This window comes from Ixodes scapularis, unplaced genomic scaffold, assembly GCF_016920785.2.
Source record: "Ixodes scapularis isolate PalLabHiFi unplaced genomic scaffold, ASM1692078v2 PGA_scaffold47__10_contigs__length_4178495, whole genome shotgun sequence".
NCBI classification, from domain to species: Eukaryota; Metazoa; Arthropoda; class Arachnida; order Ixodida; family Ixodidae; genus Ixodes; species Ixodes scapularis.
In genome coordinates, this window is record NW_024609876.1 from 2,568,811 (window position 1) to 2,586,511 (window position 17,701).

A 17,701-nucleotide genomic window follows, 5' to 3' on the forward strand; every position below is an offset into this window, starting at 1 on the left:
CGAAGGGCCATGCGGGAAAACAAACTCATGGCTTGGAACCACATTGGAGCGGCTCGATTTATTGGCTTTCAAATATTTATGGCATGATCGAGCGTCTTCTTTTTAATGAGAGATTCATCCCCTGAGCCATTAAAAATAGCCTCAGATGTATGACATTGCTGGAAAAAAATGAACATGTTCGGAATATTTTTTTTTGCTTAGGGAGTCACCGAAAAATTCCGTACGTTCAAAACGACCACTATAAAAGACGGAAACGCAGGGCTCGGTGGTAGTGATCGGGGTGCTGTTGGTAGTGATCGGGGTGCTGTTGTATTGATGTTTGTATGTGCGATGCCTGTGTATGCGTTCAATATATGTTGACCTGATGTTTGTAGTGTGCGCAACGTGTCTACATCTGTTAGAGATTCCGAAGAAAAGGAAACGCAATTGAGGCGTAAGGAAATAAAAATATTTTTTTTTGTAAAACATGAATTGGGCGGTACCTAGCGCCACCTAGCCTAGCTACGTGCGATTACTCTGTTTGACCCTGCCATCTGGTGGCAAGCGATTTAACATCCTTTTACGCTACGCGGCTACGCCATAATTTCGTGTTACCGTGCTGAGTTAAGCCAAGAGGTTGCTTCGGATTTGCTTTTTTTTTGAGAGCGGCTTTTGGTGTTGCGGGCGAATGATTTTCACTCCTCCGTGATGTGCGGTTGACGCAACGGTTGACGAAGGAATTGTGGCTCGAGGAATAGCAAAGGTAGGACATAAAGTGCGCGAACTGAGTGCCGGTGGTCTCCGTTGAACATCGCAGTGCTGACGATGAGAAGACTGAATGACTGCATGCTTTCGAAACGTAAGTTTCTTTACCTGCAGGGGTAAAGAAACTTCGGAAATAAATACAGTTCGCGGAAAGCTCGTGTTACGTTTTTATTTCCTGCTCCTCTCGCTTCGTGCAATAGACTTAGTGTTCTCGTTAAGCCTTATCGAGCTCGATTTGCTCGATGCGTGGCCGCCATGATGAGATGCAGTCGACGGAGGAACTTTTCCTCCCCTGCTTAAGGGACGAAAGTTTCTCCCTTTCTGAAGGAACATATGTGTCAAGAGCGTTCCTCACTTTAGGGAGGACTATTAGCCCCGAGAGCGAACACAAGCGTCGCTGCGGTCGCCGCGCCCTGATTGGGTTTAGGTGCACCGTGACGTCAGGGCGATGACTCCGCTCCGCGATCTCGCATCGGCTCGCTTCCCAGCACCGGTTTTCTGGTTTGGCGTTGTGTGCCCGCAAGCTCTTCGAGGAGCTGGACTTCGTTTACCCGGTGTACAAGACGTTGAGTTAGGCCGATATTGACGTGCTTCCGTACATTTTATAAAGCTGCTCGTCCCTTTCACCTTTAAAATTGGGTTACAAATCCCGAAAGCTATCGGCGGAGGCAATTCCGCCGATGAACCTCCCCGGCCGTCCACACGACACAAGGCAATTTTGCGATGGATCGGTGAAGCGGTGGCGCAGGTGTTTCAGACGCTGGAATTCTGTTCCTTGCCTGTTCATGATTTAGGACGATATTACATCCCGCTTTCAAGGCATTTGAAGATGCATTTATATCATGGGCCTTTGGGTGGTCGGCAAATTAGCTCGCGACCCCGACTTTGCGCTGCCACTCTGCATGAGCTGGTTCGCAGATGTTTTAAAGGACCTGTGTCTGATTATCTTTGAAGTGCTCGTGGAACAGGGTTGTTTTACATAAATGTAGCTTCTTCGTGAATTAATTATATAGTTTATACACGTATGCAAGCATATTTCTTAGAAGATGCATTGGAAATTAGTTTGTATGGTAGCAGCAAAAACGGCCGAATTCCTCCAGTTGCCTGTTTGATATGTATTGAACTGCCCAAAATATGCACAGCAATATTGCCGTAATTTGGTATGTTTATACTTTTTCCTGACATTTTTATTCCAGCCTTGGGTATTCGGAAAATACACCGTTTAGTCGTCTGAATTGTCATTTCCAATTAAAAGAGACACTGCAGCAGGTCCCCAAAAGCTTCCTCAGCCTCCAAACTCCCTACAGCTGGAGTCTCTGACAACAGATGAAAACAGGATTAAAAGCAAGTATTCGAACGTCTGTCCAGTGGTAGATGCAGCACTAGTAGCAGAAAACGTGGATCCTGTGAAGGGCAACAGTCTGCGTGAAAAAAGCTTCTGGTATTTTAGCTTCAGGACAATTCGATTTAAGTCAAATCTCAATTTTAGGGCTCAATGGACTAATAACGAGCTAGACACCTTCGCTTACGTTTGTTATACATTAGTTGAGGGTTGATATAAACCAATCCACAGATACCACCCGTGTAGTTAATTGAAATACTACCCGAATTTCGCAAAGGTCAAATGCGAGCAATATATATAATAAATGTTCCTTGTTTTTTTACTTTGCCCCTGCACTTTGGCTGTCTTACGTGTGATTCTCTCCCCATGGCCCAGACTGTATTTAGCATGTTGCTCGAGCAGCATGCAGCTTTTCTGCTTCGGCGAACTTGTTTAAAAACAGATACAAAACAAATAGTATACATAACCTGCCAATTCATTCAGACCGTCAGCAGCATTTATTGTGCGAGATGTAAATCTATAGTGATGCTCCTGCAATTGTGGCCGTACTTATTTATTTTCATATACCAGCTGCGATTCATGTGTTGCCTGCCCTGTAAACCATGCTTAAAATGTTGGTTGAAGTTTCGCCTGTAGCTACAGGCCATACCTCAATAAAGGCACATATAAAAATTTACACTTCCTACGAAAAACACGCCAAAAAACATTAAATAGAAAGGAGCGCGCCGACAGCTAGCGTCGTCACAGCCTCCACAGGGCGAGCGGGGCGAGTCGGGGAAAAATTCTCTCCTCGCCGTGACGTCACCCCGGTTTGCCGTAAGGGGGCGCCACGCGAACTTCTCTGGGCTAATACTGACCCTTTTTTCTAAGAGTGTACATTACCATTCCTTTACATAAAAACAATTACGACTTTAAAGAAGCGGTTTCGGTTTGTCGGATGAGTAAAGCTATACGCACCCCGGAGTGCGCTTTGGACGGAAATGGCTATACGCACTCCGCTTTTCTCGTATAAAAAGAGTGGACACAACGAGATTCCTAAGCGGTGCCATGGCATAGGGGTTAGGATGTCCGTTTCATACGCTAGTGGACGCGGGTTCGATGCGCGGTGGGCCAACTTTTTTTGTTTTTTTTCTCAGACATTTTGTTTTGTCGAGGCATTTGGCGATATTTGCGATATTTCCTTTTTTGCGATGAACAGCAAAAAAAAAAAAAAAAAAAAAGAAATCGAATGTTGTCGAGAAACTTCGCAGAACTAAATGGTAGCGGACTCCCTTTCCGGAGGTGCGATCGGGGACAGCGGGGCTTGGATTGCCGGCTGGACGCCGCGAAGCGGCGTGTACTGGTTACGCTTTGTAATTAGCAGCCGATACTGTCGCCGCGAAGCGGCGTGAACGCAGGCGGGGGGCTGTGTTAACGAGCGCCCCAGTGATTCACGCGCCGTTCGAAAAGGGTGGCCCGAGCGGCATGATCTCTCGGAGGGGTGCGTATAGCCATTTCCGCGCGAAGCGCACTCCGGAGTGCGTATAGCTTTACTCTTGTCGGATGGTGAGCATTTTAAATGAAATGCCCATTTCCTTGGTCGCAAATGCCGAACATTAGATATTTGAAAGGGATATCTAAAACTCGGAAGCAGTTTTTTTTTCCTATCTTATTTTATAACGGAACGAAACGGCACATACTAAAGTTCGAGATTGTTTTAGTATGTTTTTAATACCCCAGGTTAACTTCTCTGTCTTCTTTTCTGCCCGTCTTCTTTTTCTTGACCTTAATCAGCTCGCTTCATTTGTCACTCATTCTTGTGTCCATTTATGCGACGAACTACCCAAGTGACGGTCGCAAAGGGTTGAGAATCTTATATTTCTTCGTGGCTGCCACGACCATCCGAGAATCACCCGAAGTTCACTTGTAAGAAATGGCTTATAAGCCGTGACAATTTTTATCACGCGTTTTAACATTTAACTTAAGTCCAAAAACTGAGACAATGTGGGCTGAACAAGTAATGCTTTATAAGATTCAAAGAAAACAAGAAACTATTTCACATCATTTTGAGCAGAAAACATGAGCACACGTAGATCAGGCAAGGAAAAAGTTGTAATAGTTTACAGCACGGCATTGAAATAATGGCTACAATGTGCAGCGCATACATGGTTACAATATGCAGCGCATTATCCTCTTGAGGGTAAACCATCTGAAACCTACACGCTCGCAACAATACATTTAAGCGACAGCTGCTTTCTGACAACCAGGTAAGTCTCGCCTGAGCTGGGTATTCAAAGGGAAACAGCCATGGTTCCACAGGGGGCTATCTGGTTCACGCAGACATTCAGGGTGTTTTTGTTTTATTCTTTACAGAACTTTACATATTTTACAAAAAAAAGATGTGGCAGATATGTGGATTCCGTCTTTCGTTATATTTGTAGGGCTCGGTGGACAATGAATGGGTGAATAACCGTTGCAATGTTTAATAATGAACCAAGATCTGTTAGTTAACTTGTTTATTAACGGCTTAATTGGCCATGGTGCAATTGCAGTTTTAAAAGGAGTCATTATTAAAGGCAAACACAATTTCGACAATTCGCGAAAAGGCAACGAGGTTCGCAAAATTAATCGTAAAAGTTTGCCTTTCTTCGATTCAGAAACCGCGTTTTGAAAATAATACGTAGAATAGTAACTTAGTCGTCTTGATGTGTGGCGCCGGCGAGTCCACCGAAGAAACGCTGTCGAGTTAGTGACGAGGGGACAGAAACAACTGCGTCATTCTTCTACGCATCAATATCAGCACAACCTCATTCGCGCTGTCAGCGCGCAGTTTTTTTAATTAAGTGAAGAAAGGCAAAATTTTAGCGATGAATATCTCAGGACAGAACGAGCGGGTTGGTAGAGACAATTAAACTTGAGGAAGAAACGAAAATAGACGGACAAACACAGCAAAAACGAACGCCTTGTTACTTTCGCTCAAAGCTCGTTGTTTGTTCGCGAGCTTTTTAAATTAGGTTGGCCTTTAATGATGGCTCCCTTTAAAGCTGCAATTGCAACATGGCCCATCAAAAATTTCATTAACCCTTTGCCTACCGCAAAAATTAAAAAAAAAAAAAAGATTTGAAAATATCGATTTTTTTTACGTGCCCTATACTCTGTTTCACCTTGTGTTGTACCGCAGGAAAGGCTACAAGCGCGAGCTCCTTGCTCTAGGGCACATCTCGGCGGCACGAGCTCCCGTGCACCAAGGGCAGCTGCCAACGCTATGAGCTCGCGCTCCTAGCTTTCGATACATGCACCGCTCAAAGAGAAAAAAGAAAAAAAAAAAGAAAAAAAAAAAGGCGGGCTGCGCGAGCCGGATAACTCGACTACCCAAGCAGCACATAAAGGTGAAGAAAACGTCGAAAGAACGTCGAAGACGTCTGTAACGTGACGTCGTAAAACGTCGAAGGTCCGGACGTTACCTTCCTTCGACGTCGATGAAACCTTTAAATGTCCGCGAGAAAAGGTCCACAGAAGGTCGAGGGGACGTTCCAAATGACGTTTGTTGCACGTCACATGCACGTCTCAGTGGGCCGTTGCGTCCTCCCTCGACGTTTATGGTACGTGTGTTTACGACATCCGGACTACCAACGACGTTGACAGAACGTCGAGAAACCTTTCCAAATTACGTGCCCTAGCCGTCGTAGGAAAACGTTGTGTCCCCCCCCCCCCCCCCCCCACACACACACACACAAAAAAAGTATTTTTTTAGTATTATTGCGAAGGCAAGTTGCTATCATGCAAGTACGAAGGAAGTAACTAAAACACAGGTTTGGCACGAACTGTTTATTTGAGCATTTTCCGACACGAGATACAATACAGAGCGCCTCCAAAACACGTCCCTGGATATGCCAGCCTCAAAAATATAAAAGAACAAATTCACGTAAATAAATGAACAAGAGACAATGTCACGCAGCGCGGAATTTTCCACCGCTTACCTCGTTCTGCTTCTGATTAATGCGCTGACGCGCGTGCTTTAGCCGCCCCATTGCGTATTCGCGACTCCAGCGACCTATAGGGGGCGCCACCACCAAACAAACATGGCGGCTGAGTCCAGGTCGCGTCGGCTCGGCCGGGCCGCCTGAATAGGTGGCGCGTTCAATTTAACAGATTTTCTTCTGTTTAATGCCCAATTTTATAGGTATTTGAACTGAGACGGTTAAGTGTAGCCGGTGCAGATAAACTGGCAAAGCATAGTTTTGTTTTGCCGGTGGTTTTTGTTCTTTTCATGTCAAACTTTCGTTTCGGAGATTTCGTTCAAAACCGAAACTATGGGCTCCGGAGAGGCGGTAATGTACTAATCAGTTTTGATCATCTAAGGAAAGCGGCGATGACAACAGAATTGTTCCACAGTGAGTAACTTTTCAGCTAACTGGCATGCCTCGACCATGCGACTTATCTGTCCGCGAAATCGAGCTTTTGTGCGTATCCGCGTTTAAGAAACAGCTCCAGTCGTCTGCTCGGTCAACAACACAGGCTGCAGGAGAATTACAAAAATTAAGCAAGCGCTTCTTGAGCCAAGGACCATGTTAACCCGCTGGCGCACCACTAAGCAGCTGATACTCGAATTGTAATTCAGGTTTTAGTAGCAATCGAGAAGTCATTTCGACGAACGGGTTGTGTATTATATTACGTACTATGTCCCACTAAGGCGATATTAGTATATTCTTCGGGTTAAAATATGAGCTTAGTTGACTAGCTATTAGGTGAGCTGCTGAATAAAAGTATATTTGACAGACAGAGGTATTACTTAAACTTAGCCAAATGGTCATATAGCCGGCAGCACGGAGACAAACTGAAGAGAGTCTTCATTGAACATTCGCGCAGAACCTCTCTGCATTGAACTTTGCTTCGAATCCTGAGCGGAGAAAATTAGCATTTTTTGTGGCCGACCGGCCACAATGTAGACGTATTTTGCTGCTGGCTTCGACGTCCTCGTAATATAAATATTGGAGGCGCGATAGGTCAAAATGCCGTGACAACGTCTAACGTTGCGAGACTCGTCCCCCACCTTTTGAAAACAGATAATTTCCCTCATTCATCATTTGCAGCGAGCAGGTTTTCCTGAATCAAGTGATTGCGAAATCAGCCCAACTCCTTCAGTGTGGTCCAGAGGCTTTTTCGGCGAAAAGCAGCGAAGACGAATAGCCAACGCGCCGACCGGCGTGGGTGGCTCAAACTTGAAGCTAAGCGAACACAACCAAACTCAAGAAAAGCAGCTATCGAACCTTTCCATTCACTTGACTGCAACATTGATGTTCCCTCCAGTGAAATGCCCCGTCTGTCGTCCTCAGTCCACTGTTCTACATCCTTATAAAGAAACCACTAATCAGTTACCAAGCAGTCGTCACTTTGAATGTGATCCGAGACAGACAAGAAATCAAAACGCTTTCTCGCGATTCCTCCCCATCCAAGAAATCGAAAGCACGCGACCGTGTGCTGTGGAGTAAACGGGCTTTCAAAGAAAACAATCTACTGAGGCTTCACCACACTAATGATCACTCAGGCAAACTAAAGAAATAATCGGACCTTCGTCAAATTACATTGCTCGCCACCGCGCCGACTACAGGTCTCCGCGAAAGCCACCACTGGAGAGACGCGGAGGGGCGCGGAGCGACCTGGACCGGCTGGTTCCCGGTTTTCCCGCTTGGTGGCGTCCGTTTTGCGCTGCGTGCACGGGAATGGTTTCAGAAGGGGGATACCGTCCGCTGATCGTTCTTGATTGGGATCGTCGGAGGCGTCTGAAGGGTCTTGATCGGAGACTGGACTTGACGCGCCGTTATGTGCACTGCCACTTGTCTTCTGGGAGGCGTCATTCATATCCTCACAGGCACCTTGATCCGAGCAGTAGTACGATTCAACGTGTGAAGCGTTATGGCCTTGAAAAAGGTCCTCGAGCCGTGACTGAATACGACGGCGTTTTTGGCGATCACCGACTTCTTCATAGGGGCGACTTGAACGACTCATCCAATCGCAGCACTTATACTGTATGCAGACTCGAAAAAAAAATCATGGCGACATAGCAGCCTGCCTCGTAGACCCGTAGACGTGACGGCCGGTGCTAGTGACTGGCTTTCGGAAAAAGCTGGACCGGGTCCCAGAGCTGTTCTCTCTGAGCCAATTCGAAGAACAGAACATTCAGTGAAATATTTTGGCAACGACTGAAAAAATACGTCCACCCGGAACTTAGACTTGTCAATTGTTTGTCCGCCGCTATCTTCCCCCACTTTTCTCTCTCATCCTCTTCTTGCCGAGTTTCCCGACGCATCGCATGGGGCTCTATGGAGATGCCACTGGCATCTCCTCTGCCTACCTTTCCCCCTCTCTCTCGCGCCGTGCCGGCTGGTTTTTTTTTTTTTCTTCTTTCTTTTTTTGTGTGTGTTTTTTTTCGGCACGTAAGTGCGGACTGGGCTTGAACGCTTTTTGGACCGTCATCTGGGCCATTCAGGGGTTGGCATCATGAATGTCGATTTCCACAAACCGTTGACAGTATCTACCGGATTGCGTCATTGCCGGGCTTTTTTTTTTTTTGAGTCAATTCCAAAAATGCGCAAGTGTGCAGTGAAGTTGTGCTCTGGTATAGTGTGTGCTGGCATGCGATTTTCGTTGGGTACGTCACCAGTGGCAACGAAAGCCAGATCTGTATTGACAGTCACGTGACAAGACTTTGCGCGCCGATCTACCGAAAGCGCTAAGGCGCTGGAAGTTGGTGTTATGAATGAACTGTGATGTTGATGCGAATTTTTTGGTTGTGCGCAGGTGAGCATGGGTTACAAAATACAAAGAGAAATTGACGATCCTTAAAACAATCTCGGGTGGTCGCGGAGCAGTATGGATGCTCCTAGGAAAGGATGCAGGCCTGAAATCACCTGGAGAGGGGATAGTGTAGCCAGTGTAGCGGCGCCCCTGAGGCGCGTGCCAGGGCCCAGGACCCATGGAAGACGACAACGCACGTGCGAAATGCAAGAATGGTACAATTCGATCCGTTCTAGACACCGTGGGCTTCGCAAATTAAACCCGTAACAATATTTTAAACAAACCGAAAATTATAACAAGCACATCTAAAAGAAATATTCCCAACATGCTTTCATATTATTTTTTTTCTTCCGTGTACATTGAGTTTTGTAAATGCCCTCTTTAGCGTCATCGATGTGCAATTAATAGCATTTTGAAATACGCAAATTAACGTATAAATAATTAAACTTCTCAACCTCTCAAAAATTAAGTTTTGTTTGCGGCTCTTGAGCACTGTCACCTTGACCACAGTGATTCTGCGGCTGGAGATTGAGCTCAAAAATCTAAAAACGTCGAACAAAACGTGAGTGGTCGATGTTGCCAGCACGTCTTGTATGACGTTTACGACATATAGGTGTAAACGCGACGTCGCTGAAACGTCACTGACGGGGCAATAATGTAACGTCACCCTGGACTTTATTTTAACTTTGAAGACACGTGAGTGTTCGACGTTGCTAAAACGTTTTGTCTTGACGTCGTGGCGACGATGACGACGTTAAAGTTGAAACGTGACGTCGCCAGCACGTCACGGACAGGACAATAATGGGACGTCATTTATGAACTTCAGTTCAACGTCAAAGAAACGTGAGCGTTGGACGTTGTGAGAACGTCGTGCATCGACGTCGTGGGAACGTTGACGACGTTTGAGTTGAAATACAACGTCGTCACAACGTCACTGATTGGACTCTAATGGAACTTTATATAAGGACGTCACCTCAACGTCGAAAAAACGTGATCGAAGTCATGCGGGACGTCACGGACGTCCGGGACTTTTTCTCGACGTCTCCACGACGTTTTGCGCTGCCTGGGTACAGCGCCGCCACGAACTGTCAATACACGCGCCCTCACGAGCTCCCGTTGCCGAGCCGCTCCGGTCCCAACACTACCCAAGTATTCTAGTACACTGTAGTTCGACAGCGTCTGGTTTGCCCTTGTCACGGCTACTATCCACGTTCTCGGACGAACGGAAGGGGCAGAAAAACATGAAAACTGATCTTCAAACCTTTCCAAACTCTTGGTACAGCCCCGTCGTAGCATTTCGACAAGAAGGCAGGTTTTTTGTCTGGTTCCTCCCAAAAGAACGCGGGAATGCATGTCTCGCACCGCGACTTCTGCCCACCACCCCAGACCGGAAGTGCGACCGACGCGCCACCACCGCGGCGTGACGTAGGAGAGTTGAGTTCGTGTATAGGGGGCGCCACTCATTTTCCAAAATGGCGGTTATAGTGAGGGTCGGAGATGCGTGGCCGCTGTTGAGCTTGTCTAGTGTGCTGGGGTGCTATGTTGCGCGTTTTGCACTCCCAGGAGACTTGGAAGAGGGAAGTGACGTCAACGACACAGCAAATGCAGATTGGATGTTGACAGAAGAAAACGAAATCAACACCCAATCTGCGTTTGCTGTGTCGTTGACGTCACTTCCCTCTCCCTAGTCTCCTGGAAGTGCAAAAAGCGCAACATAGCCCCCCTGGCTTCACTGAGCGACGCAAATTATTTCTGGTAATATGAAGAAGCTAGGTTATAAGCGGCAGGTCACCTCTTTATCGTGAAAACAAGAACGGTGTTTAGCGTAATATTTACGCAAGGTTGTGCGTTTTAACTCTGGAGCGAAACCGAAACTAACCTCTATATTGGATTAAAATTCTCGACATGGGTCTTAATTTCGAATTCTTTCCTAATTCAAGATGTGTCTCACACCGTAATTATTTTTGTTAGAAAGGTTATTCGCGGAAACATTATTTTGTGACATACATGTTCGATTCAGGTTGATATTTGTAGTTGTAATTGTAGTTGCTGAAAAGATCAGTACTGATATTTGTGCGTTCTCGCTGCCTTTTCTCGCTCAGATAGTAGTCACGGTAAATAATGAACTGCGGGCCTTTTAATGGGTTTTGGGGTATTTAGAGGCTTAATTAATTTAACATTATTGCAAGCACAAGAATAAGAGAATAATTGCAATTTCTACAATATGTCCACAAAATGTATAAATTAATGAACGCTGTTCTCACTGCAGCAACCCAAAGACGGAATTGGAGTCAGACCGTTGAAGTGTGTGTGTGTGTTTTTTGTAGCAACGCCTGACGTCTATAGGACTTCATTACAGCCAGTGTTTGACTGTTTGTCTATCTCAGTGGTTCTCAAATGGGAGTCCGCGGGCCCTTTGGGGTCCGCGAAGGCATTTTAGGGGTTCGCGAGGCCCTGCAATGCATTTTTTACTAATTTTTAATTTGCACCGAACCTGAGCGCACTGAACGTGGTAACTTAGTAAAACTTTTCTTTTCTCGAAATTCCCTTTATTTTAAAAGTTATAGGCAAATTAAAATTACAAAAACAAGCAAAAAATAACTTCCCTCATGACGTCCTTGGTTGCTTGAGAGTGGCCGTGAACTAGAAGAGAAGTAGTGAGCTCATCGAGCGCTCACGGTGGCCTCACTCCGTGTCGACGGCGCGAGAGGGCGCCATTAAGGCTGCGGTACCACGGCGGCCATCTTGAATAAAACATTAGTTGAACCACCAGGGCGGCGTTGGCTGTCCGTATGAGCTAGACTCTGGCTCCCTACGGGAGCCAGAGTTGCGCATTTGTTTTCCCCGCGCCGCCACGCCGCTATTCGCCGAGATCCATCACGTGAGGAGCAAAGCATCCGTTGGAGTGCAAGAAAGCCACCTTTACGGTCGCTCCGCCGACGTTTCTCTTGCCCCGGCGTATGTTTCCCTGCTTTCCGCCTCCTTTTCCTCCTCTCCAGTTTTCCATGCGCGGCGGCGCGCGTGGCGCGCGTGGCGCCGCTATTCGCCAAATTTAGTCACGTGAGGAGCAAAGCATCCACCTCTTGCGGGAAAGCCGGCGCTACGGCCACGCGCCGAGGCTGAATGCGCAACTCTGCTACCGTAGGTAGCATATACAGGAACTCTAGTATGAGCAAATGCTGCAAAACCTGCGCACCAATTTCGAAACCCTTTTTCCCGTCGCTTCAACCTTGAGTTTCCTTCTCCACTCTTACGCCCCTCCTTTCACGTGTTCACCCTCTGGCGCGTCGCGCCCACGTTAATTGATGGGAGGACAATGTACCGGATAATCCCCAACTTGAGGCCCCCTGCCTCAAGTTGGGGATTATCCGAAAGTGATTTGAGCGAGATGGGGTTTTGAAGCGGTATGGAAAAGTGGGACCGTCAATTTTGAACTATGCCTTTTCGATATTGCATAAGTTATGTACGGGGCTGGCCAAGGCACGGGCGCGAGGACGTAACTGTATACAATGCTTGGGTTGCAGGAGCACTCGCGCGTAGGAATGGTAGGACGCGCTTTCTGAAATCACATGCCTACATTCCCCAGCGTTGCAATCCTACGAGTAAAACAGAGTACATCTTCGGACAGTGCGTGAGTTGATGCCGGCCGTACGAAAGACGCACCTCGCGCTTCCTGTCACTACTGCCTCTGCTTGCACGCGCTGCCGATTGGCGGTCCTTTCTTTATTTTGTTTCGTCGCTCTTTTGAAAATACTGAAACTAACATTTTCTCAGACCCTGCTCATCGTACCTCTGCACTACAGTTGTGTAAGCACATTGTGATGTAATTTGAGATATGGGACGGAGTGTCTACATTCTTATTTCGTGTGTAATGCCGGCATAATATTCCTTTGCTGCCAGAGGGTCAAAATAATGGTAGGGTCGGCAGCAAAAACTATTTCAATGACCGAATTATGATCAAACACCAGTAAGAACATAAAAAAGAAATCACATGGGGACAATAAAAATATTGCTACAAGAGGATGGTGCGCGGGGCACAAACAATATTCGGAGTGACGTTGAGGGAACGCGACAAGCCAGATCTTTCCTGATGGCAGCCGTAAAAGTTGATCTGGTGCCTCGTTTTGATCGGCTTTGCACGGAAACTCATCGGCTACCGACTATCTTGTCAGTGGTGAACACAGTGAACATGAACTGGATGATTTTTTTTTTGTTTTTGTTTCTGTTGTTAAATGAGAGTATGGAAATATTAGACGTCCGCTGACGCTTGCGTCGGCTAACGGAACCTGAATCGCCGATCGCGGCCGATGTCATGGGCGTATACAAATACGTCAAGTCGTCTGGGCGGGAGCAGTTGAAGCGCCGCACTTTTTTGGCCGGTCAGTAGAGACTCCGCGAATTCTGACTCGAGGCTACTCTGTGCGGAGGGAGCCGCTAATGAGCGCGACCAATCGGAAACCAAGGATGGCTGAAATTTCCTAATTGCCATGAGATTTGCAAATTCGTTCTTCCCGTCGTAGTAAATTCGTCCGAATCGCAACACAATTTTCGCTAAATGCTACCGTTATTTACAAAATATGACGAGCGTAGTTATTATATCTACAATAATTTGATAGCAGAAACATAATTCGATCAAGCTACTTGATGAGTTGGCGTTCAATGAAGCGGTGTTCGATAAAATGTTCTGTAAGGCCCCTGTATAGGCTGTATCAGGGTTGGGCAGAAATACTCAAAAATGTATTTGGAAATACAAATACTGGGATACATTAAAATAGTAGCTAAAATACTGATACTGAAATATATCTGTAAAAGTGTATCGCGGTACGTATCGGAAATACATTTTAAATAGAGGCAAAAAGTATTTTGAAATACAAATACAGGAATACATTTTACGGAGGGCAGAAATACAAATACAGAAATACTGATACTGCAATACATTTTTCAAATTTGTTTGAGACGCCAAACGAGATGAAGCTTAAAGTGGAAGTTTTTGATTCTGAAATTAATTTCCCATAGGCTCGGCACTTTGCCTTGAAGGTAGTGATTTCGGACGACGAGTAGTCTCCAGTGGGCTCAAACAAACGTTCGATCAAGGACTGACCGCAGTCCCTTCCCGGAAATTCTGCCTGTCTGACGAGGGATGCGAAAAGAATTAGACCTGCATATAAATTCTATGTCATGCTAAATTCCATCAAAATGTCACCATGCCCCTGACCAATAAGGACGCCCTTGTCAACATTTATCACATGACGTCACGGTGGAATGAACTGGTATTCTTTGTCTGTGGGTGTGACCTTGAACATGAAACTTTACCGCGCTGTTGTATGGAAGGACAATACGTGCTTTTGTTGTAGGTTACCTTGTTGAACATCATGCAGGCAGTGTCATATGAAATTTTCGAGAACAGTGGACCACCTGAAGCATCTTGGAACGTGTCTTCTGTTACGGTTGATAAAACGATACGGTGACATTCCTGTTGTGAAGGTCCTTCCTACCGAACCTCCGCCAACGACGTAATGGATTGCAGTCCTCAAGTTTCGTCTTGCATACTCCAGATAGAGACCTCGTGGACTGCGACCTGACATTGCCCGCACAGGTGCGAGCTCTCCGATAAACAGCGCGCTCGAGACGAGTCGCAGGTGTACGAAGTCTGGGTCGGCACAGCGAGGCCACGTCTGACCTCCGTCCTGGGTTTCGGATCACCAGAGCAGCGGGTCACGTTCACGTCGGCTGATGACGTACCCTTGAGCCGTGCAATATTACGGGCGCAGCCGCAGACACATTCGAATATGTGTTGAACTTCACTGCGTGAGTAATCCTACTATTGCAAGTCAACCACCGCCAGGCTCGTGCTGGAATGGACTGTGAATTAGCTTTGCCGGCTGGGCGAAGTGTGTACGCTAAGGTGAGCGAGACGGTTATCAGCGGGCTTTGGATGCCAGCAAACAATGACTCAAGAAACCGCTACCTAAAGACCTGCGGCAGAAGATGCTCTGACTCCACTCCTGGCACGCTACCTGGTTCGAGTCCCCGGCTATGCAACACTTCTCAGAAGAGAGAAGAGGACGCATAGAAAAATATGTGTGAGAATGGGAAGGAATTTCGGTCAGCATGGTAACAATGCCCCAGCATCTCTTGACCCTAATGTCCTCAGAAGTAAAAAAAAAAAAAAATCTTTCGCATTTGTATTTTTTTTTTCTGCGGGGGGGGGGGGGGGGGGGGGGGGGAGGTATTTTTCATGAAATGTAAAGAAATACATTTCACCCTGATTGTATCGCTATACAAAGAAACATTCAAAACGTATTTCGATACAGGAATACAGATACTGGTGAAAAAAAAAGCATCGCGATACAGAAATACTGATACAAAATGTATTTCTAAAATACTATCGCGATACATTTGTATCGCGATACTGCCCAACCCTGGGCTGTATGTAGCGGGCAGCCAGAGCGGCTCTCATTGCATTTGCTGCGCGATTAAATACTAATTCGGCATGACACTTCATTGGCCACAAACGACAGAAAACAGGGGGGTAAAGATCCGTTCAGAATGGGAGCCACTTCGCGCTGCCATACCGCGAAACGGCCAAACCGCAAGACAAAGCTTCTCGCCGAAGGCCTTCGGAAAGCTCGGAGCCGGTCGGATCCTCCTGCCCAAATGACCGCAGCGCCGCCGCGTACATCCGGGACCTTCCCGTGTCAGCGCCTGATCCCACTACTCCTTTCTAGTATGCGCCGCCTTTTCCACCGCTTGGTGGAGGGTTTTTCGACGGCTCATTTCTTGTTTCCCTACTTTATGAACTGCATTCGTTTATTTTCTGATCTAAACTACTGAACAAAAACTACTTTTCTAAATAATTGAAACGGTAAGCGCCACTTATATTTTGTATTTCGACTAAAAAGAAGCTTTTATGGCGCGTTCACACTGGAAGCGGATCCGCGTTCGCGAAGCGGATCAGCGCGTTCTCAACTGCAAAGCGGCTAGGATCGAGCGGTTGGAGCGCGTTTTTGCCAACCGCTTCGGGACCGATTTCTCCCAACCGCTTTGACGAACCGCAAAGCGGCAACCAATCACAACGCGACGCTGACGTGACGTCAGTGACTTTCGAAACAAGATGGCACCTGTCGCTGGTGAGGCGTCCAAGGCGCTGTAGTCCTAGCGCTGTAGTCTTAGCTTTCGACAAATCAACGGAGAAACTTGATGTTCACGTCCGTCACTTGAATCCGCCGCGAAACGAATTGACTTGGTAATTTTAACGGGCTTCGCACCGGTGATTTGGTTTGGGTAAGAGTTTGTTGATTAATTCCGGGTGCCACAGCCCAAGCTTGCTGCCTTTTTAATCTCTGCCTGTAGAACGTCGGAGCCTGCCCCTGATCAACCGAATTGTCAGCTTTTCTACCAACTAAGATAGTCGCGTGAACTATTGAAAGCTTTCGCCACCGTGCATGACCACCACGAAGGCCGACAAAAACGTCGTGAGCTTGATTGCGTAGCCAACGCACTACCACGGAGGGGGCAGGGTACCGCTAGCTCGACCTGTAACGTTTACTACTGATAAAATAAATAAATGGAAGCTACTCAAGGAATAAAGTGCACGTACCAGACAATGCAGAGGTAATCCATACGGCGTTTATTTGAGCTTAATGTCAAACAAACAGTAGACTCGATCGACGAGCGAGTGACGAGAGGAGAGTCCGCCACCAACGAAGCCACGACCGACTAGCACCGAACCACCGAACACATTCCCCCGCACCACGGTCCACCCCACCGCTCACAACTTTGAAAATGATAAGAGCGAACAACGAGGGGGAAAAACTGGCCCTCTATCCCGAAAACAAGGTTCATGCGAGAAGGGTCCACTTCGAAGAAAAGGTCGGGGGCATCCTGTTCTGAGTCAGCAAGGCGCGCCTAGCTGGGCTTTGCTTGTGGGCGAAGTCGAGGGAATCACAGGCGAGTTTGGCGGGTCCATGCTTCTTTTTTCGCTCCTTGAACCCGTGATGCGCGCGAACACCCCGAAGAAAAAGATTCCGAGTGCCAAAATAGCAAAACTTTGGCTTTGGATCTTGAATTAAAGTGGATTTTGGATTGTAAAACAGGGTTGCCAAACGCAAGTCTCAAAAGATCACGCGTGATCGCCGAGAAGCCGCCAACCGCCTCTCGGTGTGTCTGAACGGGGTCGCTCCCGAACCGCATCCGATTCCGCAACCGCTTCGCGAACGCGGATCCGCTTCCAGTGTGAATGCGCCATTAGTGGCTCTGACCAGTAGTAAGCCCAGGACCAAAAACGTCACATTTTGCGCGCTTTCGGTACCGCGGGTCGCCCTCGTCGGTGGAGGAGGTTTCCGCGTCGTCCTGTTAAAATATGACGCACTTATATTTAGTTACTCTCTCCGTGCCCGCTGGCTTGCCCTAACCCCAAGGGACGTGGAAACCGCAAAAAAGGTAGACGCTTAAATATGATTGCAGGGCCCCTTTAACAATATTTTTTTTTTTCAGCTCGATAAGGAATGTTTTTGTTTTCGGGCGAGTTTTCTCATGTGTATGTTAATAAGAGAAGTCTACTTCACACTAGCCCTTAGTTATATCCATTTATTAAATCATTATTATATTTAACCTATACCTTTCCTCTCCTCTCGCCACGAACGGGGTCTTCCGTTATTTCCGCCGATCCACAAGGGGTCCGTGAAACATCGATGGTTAATAACCACTGCTCTATCTTGATAACGATGTCAAAATATTTCCTATACTAAAAAGGAAACAAGATTTTTCCTTTCTAGAAAGACTATTAAGGTTAAATGGCGTATTTTTGTGATCTTGGCGTTAATTCGGGGCATATAT